Genomic DNA, 11,822 nt, shown 5'->3' on the forward strand with positions numbered 1-11,822 from the left:
TTGGAACATGAAGCCCAGGCTAGCAGCCATCACAGGAAGTGAAATTATGGAACAGATAACCTCATCTGCCTTCTGGACCCTCCCCTCTCATTGCAGCCTTATCAGACCCTTCCCTCACATTCCTTTTCCCTTATCTACACCTTTAAAAGCCTGGCTTAAGCCTGAGATGTCAGATCAATCTTTTGGGTGCTAATACTCTGGCTCTTGTTAGATCATCAGCATCTGCATAAAAATTAAAAGACTCAATCCGTGTCTCTACTCAACTGGTTACAGATTCTGATGACCCTCTTCTGAGACAGCTGCCAGACTCTGGTAAGTCTAGGATTGGTGGGGTGTCCTGCTAGCTGCCTGGAGGAGGGTACCCTGAGGTCAGACTTGAAAACTCCCAATCAGTGCTGTTGAGAGATTTGCACTGTTGTTGTTATGTGCCATAGAGTCTACGATTCATAGCAACCCCATGTACAACAGCCCTAAACCCTGCTCTATCCTGTGCCAATCTCACCATCTCCGACACACCCATCCTGATTACCCCAGTCACTGAATCAATCCATCTTCTTGAGGGTCTTCCCCTCCTGTGCTGTCCCTCCACCCTCCCAAGCATGACGTCCCTCTCCAAGGACTGGTCCCAATGTCTCAGTCCTTTTCATTTTTTTTTTAATATAGCAAAGGAAATTCTTTATTGTAAACAAGATATAAAGTACAACAAAAGAAATATTGTGCAAATTGTAAGAGTCACAAAGACTTGTTTTTTAAAGTGGAAATGCCTGATGTTTTGCAAGGGTCCAAAATCTGATGTCAGAAAATCTAAACCTGATATGCAGAAACATTACATGAGATGTAGTGACATTTTTCCCTATGTATTTAAACAATATCCTCCTGTTTTACCATTGAGTATCTCATACACTACACAACAGAACAGAAAAAGTGAATGTCCTTTTCATTTTAAATGAATTGCAGGCACTTTCTTCAGGTAAATAATCTGTAAGGCTGTCTGGTTCCCAGCTAGGAGGCTGTTTGGTTGCTGTGAGGATTTGTTTTGTGGTGATTTTACAGAACTCTTTCTGGTTAATAACGGGAGGGAGCCTCTTTTTCTGAACAAAACCGTATAAGCAAGATTCTGGTGGGCTGGTCAACCTATACCAATTCCCCTGTAAGAAAGAAGAAAATGGTGTTTTACCATAATACCATTATTTAAAAAAAAAATCAAACAAGCAAACAAAAAACATCTCATTATAACCCGCAGAGCTGACCCTCCAGGGAGTTTTCAGAGACTGTATGTACAAGAGGAGATTATCTTTTTTTTTTTTTTTTTTCCTTCTGTTGTACGCTTTTAAAAATATTACTGGGGTTTTGTTCCATCTATTTTTCTGTCCTAAGTTAATTTTGTATATTTCCTTTTTTTTTATTTCCTTCATTGTTGCACTTTTCTCCCCTCCCAACCCTTCCCTCTAGTACACTACCCTCCTGGAAAAGTAGATTACTCATCTTTTTCCATAGAGCAGCTGGAGGATTTGAACCACTAGAGAGAAAGGCACCACCTTTGGGTTCAGCACTGTTTCCTAAGGACAGTGCCGTTAGAGGTCATGCTAATGTATAGTCTTGATTCAAGCGAACAGTGGACATTGAAAGGCTCTTTAAATTATTTTACTATATTACGATAGAAATTCTTTTGTCAAAGATCTAGAAAATAGGATGAAATCTCATATGTACAATCCTTTAGGTCTACCCATAACCAGGATTTGGCAAAGAAAAAGAGAAAGTTAGTAATACAAAGAGCAGATAAGCCAAGCACCAGTTATAACAGAGTTCAAACATAAAGTCAAAACATTAAGGATCCTTTTGTTGAGGACAATAAAAGAGACAGGATTATAGGAAGATGGAGGCTGGTTACAGCTATGGCCCAACTCGTCCCTTACTAACAGCTCCAGCTCTAACACCAGACTCATCTCTGGGCCATGACCCAACAGCTCCAAAATTATCTTTATCCATCTCAGAAGGAAATTCTTTTCATTAATCTAACAAGATCAAGGAGTTAGATTAAGGAGTGGGTCTTACAGACCTTTTCCCAACCCTTGTTTCCTTTGAATAAGCTAATTTGAAAGTCAAGAAGAAAAATTAGCTGACCTGGCAAATATTTGCCCAAAGGTTTAAAAGGTTGTTGCTGCTGTTGTTGTTGTGTGCTTTTGAGTCAGAACTGATTCATAGCGGGCCTTGCAGTGGGTTTTCAGACGCAGTAAAGCACCTGGGAGGAGATTGGCCATCCTTCTCTGTTGTTGTTGTTGTTGTTGTTGTTGTTGTTGTTGTTGTTGTTGTTGTTATGTGCCGTCGAGTCGTTTTCGACTCATAGCGACCCTATGCACAACAGCTCTAAACCCTGCTCTATCCTGCACCAACCGCACTGTCTCTAACACACCCATCCCGATTACCCCAGTCACCGAATCAATCCATCTCATAGAGGGTCTTCCCCTCCTACGCTGTCCCTCCACCCTCCCAAGTATGATGTCCCTCTCCAAGGACCCGTCCCTCCTGGCAACATGTCCAAAGTATGTCAGACGAAGCCCCAGAATCCTTGCCTCCAAGGAGTAGCTTGGTTTAATCCTCTCCAAGATAAATCTGTTTGTTTTCCTGGCAGTCCATGGTACATTCAGTACCCTTCTCCAGCACCACAGCTCAAAAGCATCCACTCTCCTTCTGTGCTCCCTAGTCATTGTCCAACTCTCTGATGCATAACAAAGCGATTGCAAATACCATGGCCTGTATCAAGCGCACCTTAGTCTCCAGAGAGACACTGTTGCTCCTGAGTACTTTAGAGAGGTCCCTAATAGCAGACTTTCCCATCGCAATATGCTTTTTGATTTCCTGACTGCTGGTGCCAAGAGTGTTGACCGTGGAGCCAAGCAAACTGAAGCTGTGAACAATCTCAATCTCTTCGCCATCCATCCTGATGCTGCCAATTGGTCCAGTGGTGAGAATCTTTGTCTTCTTGACATTGAGCCTCAGTCCATACTGAAGGCTGCAGTCCTTGACCCTTCGCAGCAAGTGCATGAGGTCCTCCTCAGTTTCAGCAAGCAGGGTTGTGTCATCTGCATAACGCAGATTGTTAATAGACCTTCCACCAATCCTGATGCCACAGTTCTCCTCATAGAGCCCAGCCTCTTGGATAATCTGCTCTGCATATGTGTTGAAAAGGTATGGAGACAGGATGCAACCCTGGCACACACCCTTCCCAATTTTGAACCATGCAGTGTTAACCTGCTCTGTTCTGACTACTGCCTCTTGGTCCAAGTATAGGTTTTGCATTAGCACAATTAAATGTTCTGGGATTCCCATTCTTCTCAGAGTCAGCCACAGTTTGTTACGATCCACACAGAATAAAATATTAACAAAAGATTTTAACACTTTAGAAATGAAGATGGGTTTTGTAGTTTTTGTTCTTGTAATACGCCATCGAGTCAGAACAAACTCTGCGCAAACTGTCCAGCAGATTTTTCAGAGGCTGTAAATTGTAGGGGAGGAGATTGCCACCTTTCTTTCACAGAGCAGCTGGTGGCGTCAAGTCTCATGCCTTTGTGTTTGCAGCACAACCTTATCCATTAAGCCACCAGAGCTCGCTGCAGAAAGTTGATGACCTCTCAATAGCTAGTAAAACCAGAGAAGACTCAAACCCTTGAACTACTTTCTTAAAAAGGACTTGTTCCTCTTGGTCACGTGTCCAAAATATGTGAGAGAGAGCTTCAAAATCCTTGCCTCCAAGCAGCAGCTTGGTTTCACCCTCTCGAGAACAGTGCTGTTTGTTCTCTTGGAAGTTCACAGAGTGCTAGTGTACTTAAGGTTGTTGTGAATTAGAAGTGAGTGATTCAATGGCATCTAACAACAATAGCAAGACCGGGCCTACCTGACTGGTACAAATAGTACATGTGCTCTGTTGCTAACCAATAGATTGGAAGTTGAGTTCACCCAGAAGCAGCTCAAAAGATATGTTTGTGATTTACTTAAAAAATAATTAGACAGGGAAAACGTTACAGAGCACAATGCTGTTCTGTAGGTTTGAGAGATTCCTATTGAGTCAATCTGCCACTTTATTGTAAAAAATCAATCTGGCTATTTATTGATCTCCATATTTATCATCCTGTGGTCACACAACAGCTGTTGCATGTCCAGCGTCACTCCACATTTCAGGCAAGAAAAGAAGAACAAAGGGCAAGAGATGCATGCCAGCTGAATCTGACCCCTCTTAATAAACAAACTCAGACATCTCATCTAGGAACTCAGCATACATCTCATTGGTCAGGACCATACCACCACCCACACTTCAAGAGATTGAGAAATGAGGTTTTCAGCTGGACACATGGCATCCCAAATAGAACTAGGATTCTGTAAGGCAACCAGGAATGTTTGTCACAAACATAAATCAGCCCCAAAACAGTGACCCATCCTCAGAACAGAAAGTCCCCATTTCTACAACGTCAGTTCCTAAGCCAAGGGCCCCAGATAACTGATCTCTCTTACATCCCATTTCATGTACAGTTTCTTATACAGATTATTCCCCATCAAAGAATCCATTCTCGTGAACATCTGCAAGGATCTTAGTGGTCATCTTAGTAGGCATCTCAACTTAGCAGACATCCCTGTGAGAAACTGCTACTTCCTCTCCTTGGTACAAACTGTAATAAAAGATATTATTGTTATGACAGAAGTCTAGAATGAAGGCTGCACAGTGGAGTGGACTTGGGGGGAGGGACTGCATAAGAATGAAAGAGTTTTTCTTTTCAAAGAAAAGAGTGGATTGGGGGAATGGGGGTGGGCAGAGAGAAAAGTGCAACAATGAAGGAATGGAAACCCTAAGTTTCTGTAAACTTTCACTAAAATTAATAAAAAAAAATTTTAAAAAAAGACCTTATATCAGATATAAGGGAGCATTGAAGAAGGATCTTAAAGGAAACAGCTCGCATTGGCCTGGGAGACAGACATCCTGTCAGCTATTCTGGAAAGCTCCCTCTTGAGGATAGTTGTGCCTCACTTTGCCATCAAAGTTCTTTCCACAGGCATCATCTTTCTCCTTCACTGGGCTACTGTGAGTTCACAGTTTATCAACACCCAGGGAGAACAATTCTCTGATATCTGTTTTTTGGCTCTTGATCAAGAGTAGGATTAAAGATTTTCTAGAACAGTGAGTGATTGCCAAAAGTTTTGATCACATACTCCATCATTGAAAATTAACTGAGGGGACGGGGACAGGGAGGAAAATGTGCAGCAATGAATGATAGGAAATCCAAGTTCTCTGTAAACGTTCATTAAAATCTCAAATTTAAAAAAAAACAGTAAGATAAAAATAACTTAGATAACCTAAAAAAATATTGAATATATGTCATCCAAATAAATATGTAGTTACTATTTTGGGGACATCTGGTAGCTTAATGGCCAGAAGCTGTCCTCCAATCCCAAAAGAGGTAGTTCAAATCCACCAGCTTCTCCATGGAATAAAAAGGGTAATCTCCTCTTGTGCAATTACTGTCTCTGAAAACCCACTGGAGGGTCAGCTGCGGGTCAGTTCCAACTTGATAGCATGTTGGGGAGCTTTGGTAGCATAATCCTTAGGGAGTTTCATTGTTAATCCAAAGTCTGAGCCTCTCCAGTGATTCAAATCCCCTAGTCTCTCCATGGGGAAAAGATGGGAAATCTCCACCTATCTAAATTCCAGCATCAAATACCTGCTGGAGGGTGACTGTGAGTCATTTTCAACCAAATGAGAGTGAATGAGAGTTCCATGTTATATGCAGGTAACATAAAACCATGTAACAATGCTGCTGCTGCTGTTGTTGTTATGTGCCACTCATAGTGACCCTATGTACAGCAGTCCTAAATCCTGCTCTATTCCTTGCCAATCTTACCCCAGTGATGGAATCAATCCATCTCACCAAGGTTCTTCCTCTCCGGTGTTGTACCTCTACCCTCCCAAGCATGACGGCCCTCTCCAAGGACTGGTCCCTGCTTGCAACATGTCCAAGGTATGTCAGATGAAGCTTCAGCATCCTGTCTCCAAGGAGCAGCCTGGCTTCACCCTCTCCACGACAAACTTATTTATTCTCTTAGCAGTCCATGGTATATTCAATACTCTTCTCCAACACCACAGCTCAAAGACATCAACTCTCCTTCTATCATCCCTAGTCATTGTTCAACTCTCTGAAGCATAGCAGTGGCAAAGACCACGGCCTGTATCAGGCACACCTTAGTCACCAGACTGACATTGTTGCTCCTCAGTACTTTGGCGAAGTCTCTGACAGCAGACTTTCCCAATGCAATTCGTCTTTTAATTTCCTGGCTGCTGGTACCAAGAGTGTTGACTGTGGAGCCAAGCAAACTGAAGCTGTCAACAATCTCAATCTCTTCACCATCTATCATGATGCTGCTAATTGGCCAGTGGTGAGAGTCTTTGTTTTCTTTACATTGAGCTTCAATCCATATTGAAGGCTGCAACCCTTTACCTTCTGCAGCAAGCACTTCAGGTCCTCTTTCAGTTTTAGCAAGCAGGGTTGTGTCATCTGCATAATGCAGATTGTTAACAATAGAAATTTTAAAATTAGTACAAACAGAAAACGTGTCCCCTTTACAGATCATGGCTATAAGCTTTTGTTAGAGAAAGAAATCTGCATATTATACTCCTAACATGTCTTTTGAGATAAAAAACATAGAGCAAACCTCCCATTGGCTCAGAAAGAGCTCCCATTCCCTTCTCTGGGTATTCTCCAAGGCAGAACCCATCACTTCACAGTTCAAGAAATTTGCTCAAAACCCACCTTCTTCTTTATTTATTCCTAGCCCAGAGCACTGGAAGCATGCAATTCACATCCTAGAACCATCTCTTAATTCCTCAAGAGAGATAGGCAAAGGGGGGCAGGGGTGGGGGGAAATCGTAGTTTTAAAGCAAAGCCAAACCACATTGGTCACGCTGTTACACGTGGCAGGATATCTCACAGCATCTGCATCAATTCTGTCTCTGTTATCTTAGCACCCTCGGACCTTAATGGCCTTATGGGTCACCATAACAGAACACCCTAACATGTTTGATCTTCCCATTGTCAGCAATTCTCAAACTATCTAAGTTTTATGGGTTTGAATAAAAGGGATGCGGGAGTAAATGGCAACAGAGAAAAAGCAAATGGGAAAGAGAAGTAAAGGTGAAGGGAGACTTGGAGCTCTAAAGCCCACAGGAATCATGCTACAAGAAGTAGAATTAAGTATGACTAGCTCCACAGCACACAGGAAGAAAACAAAAGACGTGGAGCAGAAGTTAAAATCACAGTAAGAAAGAAGAGGGAGAAAGCAGACTTTAAAAGAAAAAAATCAAGTGGCTCTGCTGAGTTGGAGAAGCTTTGTAGATAGAAGTTTCTGGTGCATCCCTCTGAGCCAAGGTTGGCACAGAAATCCTTCATGCTTTCTGTCCTTGACCAGCCCTGTTGCCCCTGGAATTCCAGGGGACAAAGCTAGCTGCCTCTCCCTCGTCTCTATCCAACCTCACTTTCTCTCCCACCAAAAAGCAAGGCTGGAGTGAGATGGTACCTCATTGTAGTTTGGATTTGCATCTCTTTTATCGCCAGTGCTTTTGAGCATTTATTTCTTCATGTATCTTTTGACCATCTGTGCATTTTCCTTTGTGAAAGGTCTTTCCAAGTCTTTTGTCCATTTTGTAATTTGGATATCAGTCTTTTTCTTGTGGAGGTCCTGTTGTATTCTGTAAACTTTTGTTATGAGACACCTGTTACCCCAGTAGCAGTGGCAATGTTTAATAGGACGGCAAGCAATAAATGTTGAAGAGCATGTGGAACTTTCATACACTGCTAGAGGGATTATAAATTGGTAAAACTCTGGAAGGACATAGAGAGAGAGCTCTGTTGGCCTGGTGGACAGAAAGTTATGCTACCAAGCCCAAGGGGGGTGATTTTAATCTGCATCCCTCAGGTCTGGTTTAAATTGTTTTTTGTCAAACATTCTTCTAAGTGGTATAGCACTGGTCTGTCCATTTGCTGTACAGAGGTAACTCGTGATTGCTGTGAGGCTAAACACTGTGACACTGATATGTTAAATGCGATATTGATCACCCATGGTGGACAGTATTTGGTGGAGCTCCCTGATTAAAACAAGCTTGGAAGCAGGAGTGTCATTCACTTCCGAAATGGCTTGCCTCTGGAAACACGATGAACATGAAGAAATAACCAAAGTTATACAAGTGTTCAGGTCTTTCATTCATAGGGTCACTACATGACTTGGTGGCACTTAAAAACAACAACAACTCTGGAAGGCAAGTTTGCTGTTTCCTCAAAAAGCTAAACACAGAAATTCCCTATGACCCAGCTATTCCACTGCTAGGAATCTAACCCAAGGATATTAGAACAGAGACATGACGGGAATATGTACATCAATGTTCACAGTAACATTATTCACAACCACAAGACAATGGAAACAGCCCAAATGTCCAACCACAATCGAATGGATTGAGAAATTGTGGTACATTTACACAACTGAATACTACACAGCACTAAGGAGCAACAATTCCGAAAATTATTACATAACTTGAGAGAGACTGGAGAGCATTATGCTAACTCAATCTAAAATATAGACAAATACTGCATACAACAATTGTTGTAAAAATAGAAAGATAACTAGTAAAATGTGTATACGGGTTCAAGGGAAAAGGGGCTGGAAGCAAAGGAGTGAGGATAGGCGTGGGGGCAGGAAACACAGGGTCACATCGCTTGGTGGGTGGCGGGAGGGGATAAAGGAAATGGAAAAGATCTGTCAAGGATCTGAAAAGATTCGGTAATGGTGGGTATAGATAAATGGTGATTCATTTTATAATACATAATGAATTGGAGAGATTGTATGAAACACAGTGTGAATGAAGGATTACTCTGAAGCATAACATTGAATTTTGTGCAAATCAATATAATTATTTAAAAAAAAAAAAAAAAGAGCAAGGCTGCCCTAACACAACTTCATCTGCCTTTCCTTTTTGCCTTTACGGGTAGCAATTCCCCTACACGCATGGTGTTCTGAACCTCCAAGCCAAACCAAAACCCACTGCCTTCCAGTTTATTTCAATTCACAGTGACTCTGCAAAGCACAGTAGAACTGTCTATAGTGTTTCCAAGGCAGACACTCTTTATGGAAGCTGACTGTGTAATCTGTCTCCCATGCAGTGACCGGCACGTTACAAGTACTCATCTTTTGATTAGCAGTCAATGTCTTAACTACAGAACCAATGGGGCTTTGAGCCTCAGAGATAAAGGAATGTCAAAGTTTGGAGAAATCTTGGTTGTAATAAGCTGGTGGCATCCTAATTCTTATTCTGATCTTTATAGCTGCTCCTGTCAATATGATCCAATATAGATAGTTTTTAAAAGAGAAAATGCTCGTGCCCTAGTGGCAAGAAGCTGCACTGCAATCCCAGAGGAGTGCGATTCAAATCCACCAGAGAAGCTTTGCTGGAGAAGGAGGAACAATCTCCTCCTGTACCAGTCAGATCTGATTTGGTGGTACACACACACAAATAATAAAATAATAAAATTTAAAAAAGAGGAGACTTATTTTTACTAGTCATGCTCTCATTCAAGGTGTTTTTTTTAAAGTTTTACTTTTTATTTATTTATTTGCATATATTCATGTACATTGTTTCATGCCCATTGTGCTTTATAGAATCATGCATATATATTGTTTTATATGATTAATTACTGTTGATCCATGCCTTCTATCACCTTGTCTCATCAAGTCCACACTGTACCTTACCTATTCCTTCACCTCCACATATGTACACTAATCTCTGCTGTTTCAGAGATTTATTCTCCCTCCCCCTTCTTCCACTTCCCTCCCCTTCACCCTCCTTTTTTAAACAGTTATGCATATCCTGATCCTATGTGCTAATTGCAATAGTCATATTGTCCTCACTTCCATTCCTCCCAGATTAATCTTCCCTTGGCTTGATCCTTAATATTGTCCATTGTCTGTACATGATACTTCTGCTCATCCGCCTACCCTCCAACTTTTTTTTTTCCTGAGAAAGATGACTCAATTTATTATTTTGAACTTGACCCCATCATTCCAGCTTCAGGCTCCAGCATTGCTAGGAAGTGCCACCTCCCACCCCGAGAACACTCATAAGCATGAAAGGGGAAAACTAGTCAGGGCTCTTCGGATTAGTCAGGGTTGCACACTCACCACACAAGAAAACTACAAAAAGGGCTTGGAAACTGCACAGAGAGTTTGTGAGATGGGCAAAGCTCCTTCCACTGTGGCAGAATGCCCAAGTCTCCAGATTCCTGGGCTGGAACATGGTACCAGATAAGTAAGGTCAACAAGAGAGTGAGCAGGCTTCCCTTTCTACAGGACTATAGTGCATCAATCTCCATGTAAAGGGTCTCCAGCAGGCTGGCAGTGCCCAGGGTCCATGTAGTTCAGGAGCTCGATGCTCTTGCCATGGCTCTGGCTCTGGCACCTTTGGCCTCGTCCTCCAGTTCATCTAGGAAACAATCCTGTGACACTGAGTAGAAGGTGTAACCATAGCTAGCATGCACGAGGGCCCTGATGTGCAGGCCTCTCAGGATGTTCTGGGTCCGCCGCTGTGGCAGCGTCTTCTGCTACTGGGTCAGTTGTACCTGCTGCATGAATTGCAGCTGCACGGGAGTCAATTTGTCCCGAGTTGGGGCAATGTGCTGAGCCACTGGGCCCTTGGGTCCTTTCCACTCTTAGCATTTAGAGGGTCTCCTGCTCCGGGCACCACCATATTGCTGCTACACCTTTTCACCATCCTCCAACATTTACAGAAGAGGTCTTACACAGTGACCTCTTTTGACCTCCTTTTGTGACTGAATTATTTCATGCAGAATAATGTCCTCTAGATGTTTGTTGTCATTTACAAATTCTTCCTTATTTAGAGCTAGAGAATATTCTGTTGTGTGAATATACACCACAGTTTCTCTACTCATTCATTTTCTGAGTTGTACCAATTTTCTTGCTATTATAAATAATGTTGCAATGAACATAGGTGTACATACCTCCATTTGTGCATTAACTCTGATTTCTCTGCAGTATATTTCTAGCAGTGGAATAGCTGGGTCATATGGTATTTTTTTTATAGTCACCTTGTTGAGGAAATGCCAAATCACCTTCCATAGTGGTTGTACCATATTACATTCCCATCAACAGTACAAGAGAGTTCCAATCTCTCTGCAACTTTGTCAACATTTATTGCTTGCTGCCCTGTTAAACTTTATTATTGCTGCAGGAATAAAATGGTATCTCTTGTTGTTTTAATTTTTAACATTTTGTCATGTGTTTGTTGTTCATTTTAATATCCTCCTTGGTAAAGAGTCTTGTCATGTCCTTTTGACATTTTGTAACTGGGTTATAATCAGTATTTTTTTGGTGGAAGCACTGACAGCCAGCTGGCCAACTGACTGGAAAAGATTGAAATTTGTTCCCATTCCAAAGAAAGGTGACCCAACAGAATGTGGTAATTATCAAACAATATCATTAATATCACATGCAAGAAAGGTTCTGCTGAAAATTATCCAAAAGCGTTTGGAACAATATGTCAATAAAAAACTGCCAGATGTGCAGGCTGGATTTAGAAGAGGTCATGGTACTAGGAGTATTATAGCTAATATTAGATGGATCTTGGCAGAAAGCAGAGAATACCAGAAGAATGTCTATCCATGCTTCATCGACTATGCAAAGGCTTTTGACTGTGTGGATCACAACAAGCTATGTCTGACTCTGAGAAGAATGGGAATCCCAGAACAGTTGATTGCGCTAATGTGAAACCTATA

The 11,822-nt window shown here is 41.8% G+C and overlaps 1 pseudogene; it reads right to left on the minus strand.

Annotated features, from left to right (window-relative positions):
• Positions 1 to 10,448: 10,448 nt before the first annotated feature.
• On the minus strand, positions 10,449 to 10,777 carry LOC102855489 (annotated as a pseudogene).
• Positions 10,778 to 11,822: the final 1,045 nt, after the last annotated feature.

The sequence above is a fragment of the Elephantulus edwardii genome, unplaced genomic scaffold (genome assembly GCF_000299155.1).
Source record: "Elephantulus edwardii isolate Elephantulus edwardi_28Jun2011 unplaced genomic scaffold, EleEdw1.0 scaffold00063, whole genome shotgun sequence".
NCBI classification, from domain to species: Eukaryota; Metazoa; Chordata; class Mammalia; order Macroscelidea; family Macroscelididae; genus Elephantulus; species Elephantulus edwardii.